The following is a 14,374-nucleotide window of genomic DNA, read 5'->3' on the forward strand; positions in this document are numbered from 1 at the left end:
CTCTTTGAAACTTGACACAATAGAGTAGTTCCAAGTTCTATCTCTATGTTTTTTTTCCTATTGACGTAGCCCTAAGCAAAGACCGAAGCAATTCACTTTCATGGAAAGGGGTTGCCAAGCTTCCAAAAAACTACGAGTTTCCTGAAATCTCAGCACATATTTTTTCACCCAATTTGATGACACTTTCAGATAATGATTAGGACCCCAATCCCACTTGGCTCAGCAAATTTCGTTCTTCTAGGTTAAACCTTTCTTTGGCAGTAACAGTTTTAATTTTTTCGTTTCACTCTCTTTTCTCCTATATGGATACATGCAGTTGGAACTCTAAATCAAACACGGTTTGTGCTAGCTCTTTGAAACTTGACACAATAAAGTAGTTCCAAGTTCTGTCTCTATGGTTTGCTTCCTATTGATGTAGCCCTAAGCAGAGACTGGCACAAATCACTTTAATTGAAAGGGGTTGCAAGCTTCCAAAATCTAAGAGTTTCCTGAAATCTCAGGACACATTTTTTCAGCCAATCTGGATGACACTTTCAGGTAATGATCAGTACCCCAATCCCACTTGGCTCACCAAATCTCATTCTTCTAGGTTAAATCGTTTGTTGGCAGTAACAGTTTTAATTTTTAGGTTTCACTCTGTTTTCTCCTATATGGATACATGTAGTTGGAACGCTAAATCAAACACGGTTTGTGCTAGCTCTTTGAAACTTGACACAATAAAGTAGTTCCAAGTTCTATCTCTATGGTTTGTTTCCTAATGATGTAGCCCTAAGCAGAGACTGGCGCAAATCACTTTCATGGAAAGGGGTTGCCAAGCTTCCAAAAAACAACGAGTTTCCTGAAATCTCAGCACACATTTTTTCACCCAATCTTGATGACACTTTCAGGTAATGATCAGTACCCCAACCCCACTGGGCTCACCAAATTTCATTCTTCTAGGTTTAACCGTTCATAGGCAGTAACAGTTTTAATTTTTAGGTTTCACTCTGTTTTCACCTATATGGATACATGCAGTTGGAACTCTAAATCAAACACGGTTTGTGCTAGCTATTTGAAACTTGACACAATAAAGTAGTTCCAAGTTCTATCTCTATGGTTTGTTTCCTATTGATATAGCCCTAAGCAGCGACCGGCTCAAATCACTTTCATGGAAAGGGGTTGCCAAGCTTCCAAAATCTACGAGTTTCTTGAAATCTCAGCACAGATTTTTTTCACTCAATCTTGATGACACTTTCCGGTAATGATCAGTACCCCAATCCCACTTGGCTTACCAAATTTCGTTCTCCTAGGTTAAACCGATCGTTGGCAGTAACAATTTTAATTTTTAGGTTCAATCAGTTTTCTCCTATATGGATACATGTAGTTGGAACTCTAAATCTAACACGGTTTCTGCTAGCAATTTGAAACTTGACACAATAAAGTAGTTCCAAGTTCTATCTCTATTCTTTGTTTCCTATTGATGTAGCCCTAAGCAGAGACTGGCGCAAATCACTTTCATGGAAAGGTTTGCCAAGCTTCCAAAAAACTACGAGTTTCCTGAAATCTCAGCACACATTTTTTCACCCAAACTTGATGACTCTTTCAGGTAATGATCAGTACCCCAATCCCACTTGGCTCACCTAATTTCATTTTTCTAGGTTAAACCGTTCGTTGGCAGTAACAGTTTTAATTTTTAGGTTTCACTCTGTTTTCTCCTATATGGATACATGTAGTTGGAACTCTAAATCAAACACGGTTTGTGCTAGCTCTTTGAAACTTGACACAATAAAGTAGTTCCAAGTTCTATCTCTATGGTTTGTTTCCTATTGATGTAGCCCTAAGCAGAGACTGGCGCAAATCACTTTCATGGAAAGGGTTGCCAAGCTTCCAAAAAACTACGAGTTTCCTGAAATCTCAGCACACATTTTTTCACCCAATCTTGATGACACTTTCAGGTAATGATCAGTACTCCAATCCCACTTGGCTCACCAAATTTCGTTCTTCTATGTTAAACCGTTCGTTGGCAGTAACAGTTTTAATTTTAGGTTTCACTGTTTTCTCCTATATGGATACATGTATTTGAAACTCTAAATCAAACAGGGTTTGTGCTAGCTCTTTGAAACTTGACACAATAGAGTAGTTCCAAGATCTATCTCTATGGTTTTTTTCCTATTGACGTAGCCCTAAGCAAAGACCTAGGCAATTCACTTTCATGGAAAGGGGTTGCCAAGCTTCCAAAAAACTACGAGTTTCCTGAAATCTCAGCACATATTTTTTCACCCAATTTGATGACACTTTCAGGTAATGATTAGGACCCCAATCCCACTTGGCTCACCAAATTTCGTTCTTCTAGGTTAAACCTTTCTTTGGCAGTAACAGTTTTAATTTTTTCGTTTCACTCTCTTTTCTCCTATATGGATACATGTAGTTGGAACTCTAAATCAAACACGGTTTGTGCTAGCTCTTTGAAACTTGACACAATAAAGTAGTTCCAAGTTCTGTCTCTATGGTTTGCTTCCTATTGATGTAGCCCTAAGCAGAGACTGGCACAAATCACTTTAATTGAAAGGGGTTGCAAGCTTCCAAAATCTAAGAGTTTCCTGAAATCTCAGGACACATTTTTTCAGCCAATCTGGATGACACTTTCAGGTAATGATCAGTACCCCAATCCCACTTGGCTCACCAAATCTCATTCTTCTAGGTTAAATCGTTTGTTGGCAGTAACAGTTTTAATTTTTAGGTTTCACTCTGTTTTCTCCTATATGGATACATGTAGTTGGAACTCTAAATCAAACACGGTTTGTGCTAGCTCTTTGAAACTTGACACAATAAAGTAGTTCCAAGTTCTATCTCTATGGTTTGTTTCCTAATGATGTAGCCCTAAGCAGAGACTGGCGCAAATCACTTTCATGGAAAGGGGTTGCCAAGCTTCCAAAAAACAACGAGTTTCCTGAAATCTCAGCACACATTTTTTCACCCAATCTTGATGACACTTTCAGGTAATGATCAGTACCCCAACCCCACTGGGCTCACCAAATTTCATTCTTCTAGGTTTAACCGTTCATAGGCAGTAACAGTTTTAATTTTTAGGTTTCACTCTGTTTTCACCTATATGGATACATGCAGTTGGAACTCTAAATCAAACACGGTTTGTGCTAGCTATTTGAAACTTGACACAATAAAGTAGTTCCAAGTTCTATCTCTATGGTTTGTTTCCTATTGATATAGCCCTAAGCAGCGACCGGCTCAAATCACTTTCATGGAAAGGGGTTGCCAAGCTTCCAAAATCTACGAGTTTCTTGAAATCTCAGCACAGATTTTTTTCACTCAATCTTGATGACACTTTCCGGTAATGATCAGTACCCCAATCCCACTTGGCTTACCAAATTTCGTTCTCCTAGGTTAAACCGATCGTTGGCAGTAACAATTTTAATTTTTAGGTTCAATCAGTTTTCTCCTATATGGATACATGTAGTTGGAACTCTAAATCTAACACGGTTTCTGCTAGCAATTTGAAACTTGACACAATAAAGTAGTTCCAAGTTCTATCTCTATTCTTTGTTTCCTATTGATGTAGCCCTAAGCAGAGACTGGCGCAAATCACTTTCATGGAAAGGTTTGCCAAGCTTCCAAAAAACTACGAGTTTCCTGAAATCTCAGCACACATTTTTTCACCCAAACTTGATGACTCTTTCAGGTAATGATCAGTACCCCAATCCCACTTGGCTCACCTAATTTCATTTTTCTAGGTTAAACCGTTCGTTGGCAGTAACAGTTTTAATTTTTAGGTTTCACTCTGTTTTCTCCTATATGGATACATGTAGTTGGAACTCTAAATCAAACACGGTTTGTGCTAGCTCTTTGAAACTTGACACAATAAAGTAGTTCCAAGTTCTATCTCTATGGTTTGTTTCCTATTGATGTAGCCCTAAGCAGAGACTGGCGCAAATCACTTTCATGGAAAGGGTTGCCAAGCTTCCAAAAAACTACGAGTTTCCTGAAATCTCAGCACACATTTTTTCACCCAATCTTGATGACACTTTCAGGTAATGATCAGTACTCCAATCCCACTTGGCTCACCAAATTTCGTTCTTCTATGTTAAACCGTTCGTTGGCAGTAACAGTTTTAATTTTAGGTTTCACTGTTTTCTCCTATATGGATACATGTATTTGAAACTCTAAATCAAACAGGGTTTGTGCTAGCTCTTTGAAACTTGACACAATAGAGTAGTTCCAAGATCTATCTCTATGGTTTTTTTCCTATTGACGTAGCCCTAAGCAAAGACCTAGGCAATTCACTTTCATGGAAAGGGGTTGCCAAGCTTCCAAAAAACTACGAGTTTCCTGAAATCTCAGCACATATTTTTTCACCCAATTTGATGACACTTTCAGGTAATGATTAGGACCCCAATCCCACTTGGCTCACCAAATTTCGTTCTTCTAGGTTAAACCTTTCTTTGGCAGTAACAGTTTTAATTTTTTGGTTTCACTCTGTTTTCTCCTATATGGATACATGTGTTGGAACTCTAAATCAAACACGGTTTGTGCTAGCTCTTTGAAACTTGACACAATAAAGTAGTTCCAAGTTCTATCTCTATGGTTTGTTTCCTATTGATGTAGCCCTAATCAGAGACTGGCGCAAATCACTTTAATTGAAAGGGGTTGCAAGCTTCCAAAATCTAAGTTTCCTAAAATCTCAGGACACATTTTTTCAGCCAATCTGGATGACACTTTCAGGTAATGATCAGTACCCCAATCCCACTTGGCTCACCAAATTTCGTTCTTCTAGGTTAAACGGTTCATTGGCAGTAACAGTTTTAATTTTTAGGTTTCACTCTGTTTTCTCCTATATGGATACATGTAGTTGGAACTCTAAATCAAACACGGTTTGTGCTAGCTCTTTGAAACTTGACACAATAAAGTAGTTCCAAGTTCTATCTCTATGGTTTCTTTCCTACTGATGTAGCCCTAAGCAGAGACTGGCGCAAATCACTTTCATGGAAAGGGGTTGCCAAGCTTCCAAAAAACTACGAGTTTCCTGAAATCTCAGCACACATTTTTTCACCCAATCTTGATGACTCTTTCAGGTAATGATCAGTACCCCAATCCCACTTGGCTCACCAAATTTCATTTTTCTAGGTTAAACCGTTCGTTGGCAGTAACAGTTTTAATTTTTAGGTTTCACTCTGTTTTCTCCTATATGGATACATGTAGTTGGAACTCTAAATCAAACACGGATTGTGCTAGCTCTTTGAAACTTGACACTATAAAGTAGTTCCAAGTTTTATCACTATGGTTTGTGTCCTATTGATGTAGCCCTAAGCAGAGACTGGCACATATCACTTTCATTGGAAGGGGTTGCCAAGCTTCCAAAAAACTACGAGTTTCCAGAAATGTCAAAACACATTTTTTCACCCAATCTGGGTGACACTTTCACGTAATGATCAGTTCCCCAATCCCACTTGGCTCACCAAATTTCGTTCTTCTAGGTTAAACCGTTCGTTGGCAGTAACAGTTTTAATTTTTAGGTTTCACTCTGTTTTCTTCTATATGGATTCCTGTAGTTGGAACTCTAAATCAAACACGGTTTGTGCTAGTTGTTGAAAACTTGACACAATAAAGTGTTCCAAGTTCTATCTCTATGGTTTGTTTCCTATTGAGGTAGCCCTAAGCAGAGACCGGCGCAAATGACTTTCATGGAAAGGGGTTGCCTACCTTCCAAAAAACTACGAGTTTCCTGAAATGTCAGCACACATTTTTTCACCCAATCTTGATGACACTTTCAGGTAATGATCAGTACCCCAATCCCACTTGGCTCCCCAAATTTCTTTCATCTAGGTTAAACCGTTCGTTGGCAGTAACAGCTTTAATTTTTAGGTTTCACTCTGTTTTCTCCTATATGGATACATGTAGTTGGAACTCTAAATCAAACACGGTTTGTGCTAGCTCTTTGAAACTTGACACAATAAAGTAGTTCCAACTACTACCTCTATGGTTTGTTTCCTTTTGATGTAGCCCTAAGCAGAGACTGGCACAAATCACATTCATCGAAAGGGGTTGCCAACTTCCAAAAAACTACGAGTTTCCTGAAATCTCAGCACACATTTTTTCAGCCAATCTGGATGACAATTTCAGGTAATGATCAGTACCCTAATCCCACTTGGCTCACCAAATTTCGTTCTTCTAGGTTAAACGGTTCATTGGCAGTAACAGTTTTAATTTTTAGGTTTCACTCTGTTTTCTCCTATATGGATACATGTAGTTGGAACTCTAAATCAAACAGGGTTTGTGCTAGCTCTTTGAAACTTGACACAATAGAGTAGTTCCAAGTTCTATCTCTATGGTATTTTTCCTATTAACGTAGCCCTAAGCAAAGACCGAGGCAATTCACTTTCATGGAAAGGGGTTGCCAAGCTTCCAAAAAACTACGAGTTTCCTGAAATCTCAGCACATATTTTTTCACCCAATTTGATGACACTTTCAGGTAATGATTAGGACCCCAATCCCACTTGGCTCACCAAATTTCGTTCTTCTAGGTTAAACCTTTCTTTGGCAGTAACAGTTTTAATTTTTTGGTTTCACTCTGTTTTCTCCTATATGGATACATGTAGTTGGAACTCTAAATCAAACATGGTTTGTGCTAGCTCTTTGAAACTTGACACAATAAAGTAGTTCCAAGTTCTGTCTCTATGGTTTGTTTCCTATTGATGTAGCCCTAAGCAGAGACTGGCGCAATTCACTTTAATTGAAAAGGGTTGCAAGCTTCCAAAAAACTAAGAGTTTCCTGAAATCTCAGCACACATTTTTTCAGCCAATCTGGATGACAATTTCACGTAATGATCAGTTCCCCAGTCCCACTTGGCTCACCAAATTTCGTTCTTCTAGGTTAAACCGTTCGTTGGCAGTAACAGTTTAAATTTTTAGGTTTCACTCTGTTTTCTCCTATATGGATACCTGTAGTTGGAACTCTAAATCAAACACGGTTTGTGCTAGTTCTTGAAAACTTGACACAATAAAGTGTTCCAAGTTCTATCTCTATGGTTTGTTTCCTATTGAGGTAGCCCTAAGCAGAGACTGGCGCAAATCACTTTCATGGAAAGGGGTTGCCTACCTTCCAAAAAACTACGAGTTTCCTGAAATGTCAGCACACATTTTTTCACCCAATCTTGATGACACTTTCAGGTAATGATCAGTACCCCAATCCCACTTGGCTCACCAAATCTCATTCTTCTAGGTTAAATCGTTTGTTGGCAGTAACAGTTTTAATTTTTAGGTTTCACTCTTTTTTCTCCTATATGGATACATGCAGTTGGAACTCTAAATCAAAGACGGTTTGTGCTAGCTCTTTGAAACTTGACACAGTAAAGTAGTTCCAAGTTCTATCTCTATGGTTTGTTTCCTATTGATGTAGCCCTAAGTAGAGACTGGCGCAAATCACTTTCATGGAAAGGGTTGCCAAGCTTCCAAAAAACTACGAGTTTCCTGAAATCTCAGCACACATGTTTTCACCCAATCTTGATGACACTTTCAGGTAATGATCAGTACCCCAATCCCACTTGGCTCACCAAATTTCATTGTTCTAGGTTAAACCGTTCATTGGCAGTAACAGTTTTAATTTTTAGGTTTCACTCTGTTTTCTCCTATATGGATACATGTAGTTGGAACTCTAAATAAAACACGGTTTGTGCTAGCTCTTGAAACCTTGACACAATAAAGTAGTTCCAAGTTCTATCACTATGGTTTGTTTCCTATTGAGGAAGCCCTAAGCAGAGACTGGCGCAAATGACTTTCATGGAAAGGGGTTGCCTACCTTCCAAAAAACTACGAGTTTCCTGAAATGTCAGCACACATTTTTTCACCCAATCTTGATGACACTTTCAGGTAATGATCAGTACCCCAATCAAACTTGGCTCACCAAATTTTGTTCTAGGTTATACCGTTCGTTGGCAGTAACAGTTTTAATTTTTAGGTTTCAGGCTGTTTTCTCCTATATGGATACATGTAGTTGGAACTCTAAATCAAACACGGTTTGTGCTAGCTCTTGAAAACTTGACACAATAAAGTAGTTCCAAGTTGTATCACTATGGTTTGTTTCCTATTGATGTAGCCCTAAGCAGAGAGCGGCGCAAATCACTTTCATGGAATGGGGTTGCCAAGCTTCCAAAAACCTACGAGTTTTCTGCAATCTCAGCACACCTTTTTTCACCCAATCTTGATGACTCCTTCAGTTAATGATCAGTACCCCAATCCCACTTGGCTCACCAAATTTCGTTCTTCTAGGTTAAACGGTTCGTTGGCAGTAACAGTTTTAATTTTTAGGTTTCACTCTGTTTTCTCCTATATGGATACATGTAGTTGGAACTCTAAATCAAACACGGTTTGTGCTAGCTCTTGAAAACTGGACACAATAAAGTAGTTCCAAGTTCTATCTCTATGGTTTGTTTCCTATTGATGTAGCCCTAATCAGAGACTGGCGCAAATCACTTTCATGGAAAGGGGTTGCCAAGCTTCCAAAAAACTACAAGTTTCCTGAAATCTCAGCACACTGTTTTTCACCCAATCTTGATGACACTTTCAGGTAATGATCAGTACCCCAATCCCACTTGGCTCCCCAAATTTCGTTCATCTAGGTTAAACCGTTCGTTGGCAGTAACAATTTTAATTTTTAGGTTTCACTCTGTTTTCTCCTATATGGATACATGTATTTGGAACTCTAAATGAAACACGGATTGTGCTACCTCTTTGAAACTTGACAGAATAAAGTAGTTCCAAGTTCTATCTCTATGGTTTGTTTCCTATTGATGTAGCCCTAAGCAGAGACTGGCGCATATCACTTTCATGGAAAGGGGTTGCCAAGCTTCAAAAAAACTACGAGTTTCATGAAATCTCAGCACACATTTTTTCACCCAATCTTGATGACACTTTCAGGTAATGATCAGTACACCAATGCTACTTAGCTCACCAAATTTCATTCTTCTATGTTAAACCGTTAGTTGGCAGTAACAGTTTTAATTTTTAGGTTACACTCTGTTTTCTCCTATATGGATACATGTAGTTGGAACTCTAAATTAAACATGGTTTGTGCTAGCTCTTGAAAACTTGACACAATAAAGTAGTTCCATGTTCTATCTCTATGGTTTGTTTCCTATTGATGTAGCCCTAAGCAGAGACTGGCGCAAATCACTTTCATGGAAAGTGATTGCCAAGCTTCCAAAAAACTACGAGTTTCCTGAAATCTCAGCACACATTTTTTCACCCAATCTGGATGACACTTTCAGGAAATGATCAGTACCCCAATCCCACTTGGCTACCTAATTTCGTTTTTCCAGGTTAAACCATTAGTTTGGAGTAACAGTTTTAAATTTTAGTTTACACTCTCTTTTCTCCTATATGGATACATGTAGTTGGAACTCTAAATCAAACCCGGTTTGTGCTAGCTATTGAAAACTTGACACAATAAAATAGTTTCAAGTTCTCTCTCTATGGTTTGTTTCCTATTGATGTAGCCCTAAGCAGAGACTGGCGCAAATCACTCTCATGGAAAGGGGTTGCCGACCTTCCAAAAAACTACGAGTTTCCTGAAATCACAGCACACATTTTTTCACCTAATCTTGATGACTCTTTCAGGTAATGATCAGTACCCCAATCCCACTTGGCTCACCAAATTTCGTTCTTCTAGGTTAAACGGTTCATTGGCAGTAACAGTTTTAATTTTTAGGTTTCACTCTGTTTTCTCCTATATGGATACATGTAGTTGGAACTCTAAATCAAACACGGTTTGTGCTAGCACTTGGAAACTTGACACAATAAAGTAGTTCCAAGTTCTATCTCTATGGTTTGTTTCCTACTGATGTAGCCCTAAGCAGAGACTGGCGCAAATCACTTTCATGGAAAGGGGTTGCCAAGCTTCCAAAAAACTACGAGTTTCCTGAAATCTCAGCACACATTTTTTCACCCAATCTTGATGACTCTTTCAGGTAATGATCAGTACCCCAATCCCACTTGGCTCACCTAATTTCATTTTTCTAGGTTAAACCGTCAGTTGGCAGTAACAGTTTTAATTTTTAGGTTTCACTCTGTTTTCTCCTATATGGATACATGTAGTTGGAACTCTAAATCAAACACGGATTGTGCTAGCTCTTTGAAACTTGACACTATAAAGTAGTTCCAAGTTTTATCACTATGGTTTGTGTCCTATTGATGTAGCCCTAAGCAGAGACTGGCACAAATCACTTTCATTGGAAGGGGTTGCCAAGCTTCCAAAAAACTACGAGTTTCCAGAAATGTCAAAACACATTTTTTCACCCAATCTGGGTGACACTTTCACGTAATGATCAGTTCCCGAATCCCACTTGGCTCACCAAATTTCGTTCTTCTAGGTTAAACCGTTCGTTGGCAGTAACAGTTTTAATTTTTAGGTTTCACTCTGTTTTCTCCTATATGGATACCTGTAGTTGGAACTCTAAATCAAACACGGTTTGTGCTAGTTCTTGAAAACTTGACACAATAAAGTGTTCGAAGTTCTATCTCTATGGTTTGTTTCCTATTGAGGTAGCCCTAAGCAGAGACCGGCGCAAATGACTTTCATGGAAAGGGGTTGCCTACCTTCCAAAAAACTAAGAGTTTCCTATAAATATCAGCAAACATTTTTTCTCCCAAACTTGATGACACTTTCAGGTAATGATCAGTACCCCAATCCCACTTGGCTCACCAAATTTCATTCTTCTAGGTTAAATCGTTTGTTGGCAGTAACAGTTTTAATTTTTAGGTTTCACTCTGTTTTCTCCTATATGGATACATGCAGTTGGAACTCTAAATCAAACACGGTTTGTGCTAGCTCTTTGAAACTTGACACAGTAATGTAGTTCCAAGTTCTATCTCTATGGTTTGTTTCCTATTGATGTAGCCCTAAGTAGAGACTGGCGCAAATCACTTTCATGGAAAGGGTTGCCAAGCTTCCAAAAAACTACGAGTTTCCTGAAATCTCAGCACACATGTTTTCACCCAATCTTGATGACATTTTCAGGTAATGATCAGTACCCCAATCCCACTTGGCTCACCAAATTTCGTTCTTCTAGGTATAACCGTTCGTTGACTGTAACAGTTTTAATTTTTAGGTTTCACTCTGTTTTCTCCTATATGGATACATATATTTGGAACTCTAAATCAAACACGGTTTGTGCTAGCTCTTTGAAACTTGACACAATAAAGTAGTTCCAAGTTCTATCTCTATGGTTTGTTTCCTATTGATGTAGCCCTAAGCAGAGACTGGCGCAAATCACTTTCCTGGAAATGGGTTGCCAAGCTTCCAAAAAACTACGATTTTCCTGAAGTCTTAGCACACATTTTTTCACCCAATCTTGATGACACTTTCAGGTAATGATCAGTACCCCAATCCCACTTGTCTCACCAAATTTCGTTCTTCTAGGTTAAACCGTTCATTGGCAGTAAGAGTTTTAATTTTTAGGTTTCTCTCTGTTTTCTCCTATATGGATACATGTAGTTGGAACTCTAAATCAAACACGGTTTGTGCTAGCTCTTGGAAACTTGACACAATAAAGTAGTTCCAAGTTCTATCTCCATGGTTTGTTTCCTATTGATGTAGCCCTAAGCAGAGACTGGCGCAAATCACTTTCATGGAAAGGGGTTGCCAAGCTTCCAAAAAACTACGAGTTTCCTCAAATCTCAGCACACATTTTTTGACCCAATCTTGATGACACTTTCAGGTAATGATCTGTACCCCAATCCCACTTGGCTCACCAAATTTCGTTCTTCTAGGTTAAACCGTTCGTTGGCAGTATCAGTTTTAATTTTTAGGTTTCACTCTGTTTTCTCCTATATGGATTCATGTAGTTGGAACTCTAAATAAAACACGGTTTGTGCTAGCTCTTGAAATCTTGACACAACAAAGTAGTTCCAAGTTCTATCACTATGGTTTGTTTCCTATTTAGGTATCCCTAAGCAGAGACCGGCGCAAATGACTTTCATGGAAAGGGGTTGCCTACCTTCCAAAAAACTACGAGTTTCCTGAAATGTCAGCACACATTTTTTTACCCAATCTTGATGACACTTTCAGGTAATGATCAGTACCCCAATCAAACTTGGCTCACCAAATTTTGTTCTAGGTTATACCGTTCGTTGGCCGTAACAGTTTTAATTTTTAGGTTTCAGGCTGTTTTCTCCTATATGGATACATGTAGTTGGAACTCTAAATCAAACACGGTTTGTGCTAGCTCTTGAAAACTTGACACAATAAAGTAGTTCCAAGTTGTATCACTATGGTTTGTTTCCTATTGATGTAGCCCTAAGCAGAGACCGGCGCAAATCACTTTCATGGAAAGGGGTTGCCAAGCTTCCAAAAACCTACTAGTTTTCTGAAATCTCAGCACACTTTTTTTCACCCAATCTTGATGACTCCTTCAGGTAATGATCAGTACCCCAATCCCACTTGGCTCCCCGAATTTCGTTCATCTAGGTTAAACCGTTCGTTGGCAGTAACAATTTTAATTTTTAGGTTTCACTCTGTTTTCTCCTATATGGATACATGTATTTGGAACTCTAAATCAAACACGGATTGTGCTACCTCTTTGAAACTTGACAGAATAAAGTAGTTCCAAGTTCTATCTCTATGGTTTGTTTCCTATTGATGTAGCCCTAAGCAGAGACTGGTGCATATCACTTTCATGGAAAGGGGTTGCCAAGCTTCAAAAAAAATACGAGTTTCCTGAAATCTCAGCACACATTTTTTCACCCAATCTGGATGACACTTTCAGGAAATGATCAGTACCCCAATCCCACTTGGCTCCCCTAATTTCGTTCTTCCAGGTTAAACCATTCGTTGGCAGTAACAGTTTTAACTTTTAGGTTACACTCTGTTTTCTCCTATATGGATACATGTAGTTGGAATTCTAAATCAAACACGGTTGGTGCTGGCTCTTAAAAACTTGACACAATATAGTAGTTCCAAGTTCTATCTCTATGGTTTGTTTCCTATTGAGGTACCCTAAGCAGAGACCGGCGCAAATGACTTTCATGGAAAGCGGTTGCCTACCTTCCAAAAAACTACGAGTTTCCTGAAATGTCAGCACACATTTTTTCACCCAATCTTGATGACACTTTCAGGTAATGATTAGTACCCCAATCAAACTTGGCTCACCAAATTTCGTTCTAGGTTATACCGTTCGTTGGCAGTAACAGTTTTAATTTTTAGGTTTCAGTCTGTTTTCTCCTATATGGATACATGTAGTTGGAACACTAAATCAAACACGGTTTGTGCTAGCTCTTGAAAACTTGACACAATAATGTAGTTCCAAGTTGTATCTCTATGGTTTGTTTCCTATTGATGTAGCCCTAAGCAGAGACTGGCGCAAATCACGTTCATGGAAAGGGGTTGCCAAGCTTCCAAAAAACAACGAGTTTCCTGAAATCTCAGCACACATTTTTTCACCCAATCTTGATGACACTTTCAGGTAATGATCAGTACCCCAACCCCACTGGGCTCACCAAATTTCATTCTTCTAGGTTTAACCGTTCATAGGCAGTAACAGTTTTAATTTTTAGGTTTCACTCTGTTTTCACCTATATGGATACATGTAGTTGGAACTCTAAATCTAACACGGTTTCTGCTAGCAATTTGAAACTTGACACAATAAAGTAGTTCCAAGTTCTATCTCTATGGTTCGTTTCCTATTGATGTAGCCCTAAGCAGAGACTGGCGCAAATCACTTTATGGAAAGGTTTGCCAAGGTTCCAAAAAACTACGAGTTTCCTGAAACCTCAGCACACATTTTTTCACCCAATCTTGATGACACTTTCAGGTAATGATCAGTACCCCAACCCCACTGGGCTCACCAAATTTCGTTCTTCTAGGTTAAACCGTTCATAGGCAGTAACAGTTTTAATTTTTAGGTTTCACTCTGTTTTCACCTATATGGATACATGCAGTTGGAACTCTAAATCAAACACGGTTTGTGCTAGCTATTTGAAACTTGACACAATAAAGTAGTTCCAAGTTCTATCTCTATGGTTTGTTTCCTATTGATATAGCCCTAAGCAGCGACCGGCTCAAATCACTTTCATGGAAAGGGGTTGCCAAGCTTCCAAAAAACTACGAGTTTCCTGAAATCTCAGCATACACTTTTTCACCCAATCTTGATGACACTTTCAGATAATGATCAGTACCCCAATCCCACTTGGCTTACCAAATTTTATTCTTCTAGGTTAAACCGTTCGTTGGCAGTATCAGTTTAAATTTTTAGGTTACACTCTGTTTTCTCCTATATAGATACATGTAGTTGGAACTCTAAATCAAACACGGTTTGTGCTACCTCTTGGAAACTTGACACAATATAGTAGTTCCAAGTGTATCTCTATGGTTTGTTTCCTATTGATGTGG

The sequence above is a fragment of the Spermophilus citellus genome (genome assembly GCF_964194105.1).
Source record: "Spermophilus citellus genome assembly, chromosome: 4".
Lineage (NCBI taxonomy): Eukaryota > Metazoa > Chordata > Mammalia > Rodentia > Sciuridae > Spermophilus > Spermophilus citellus.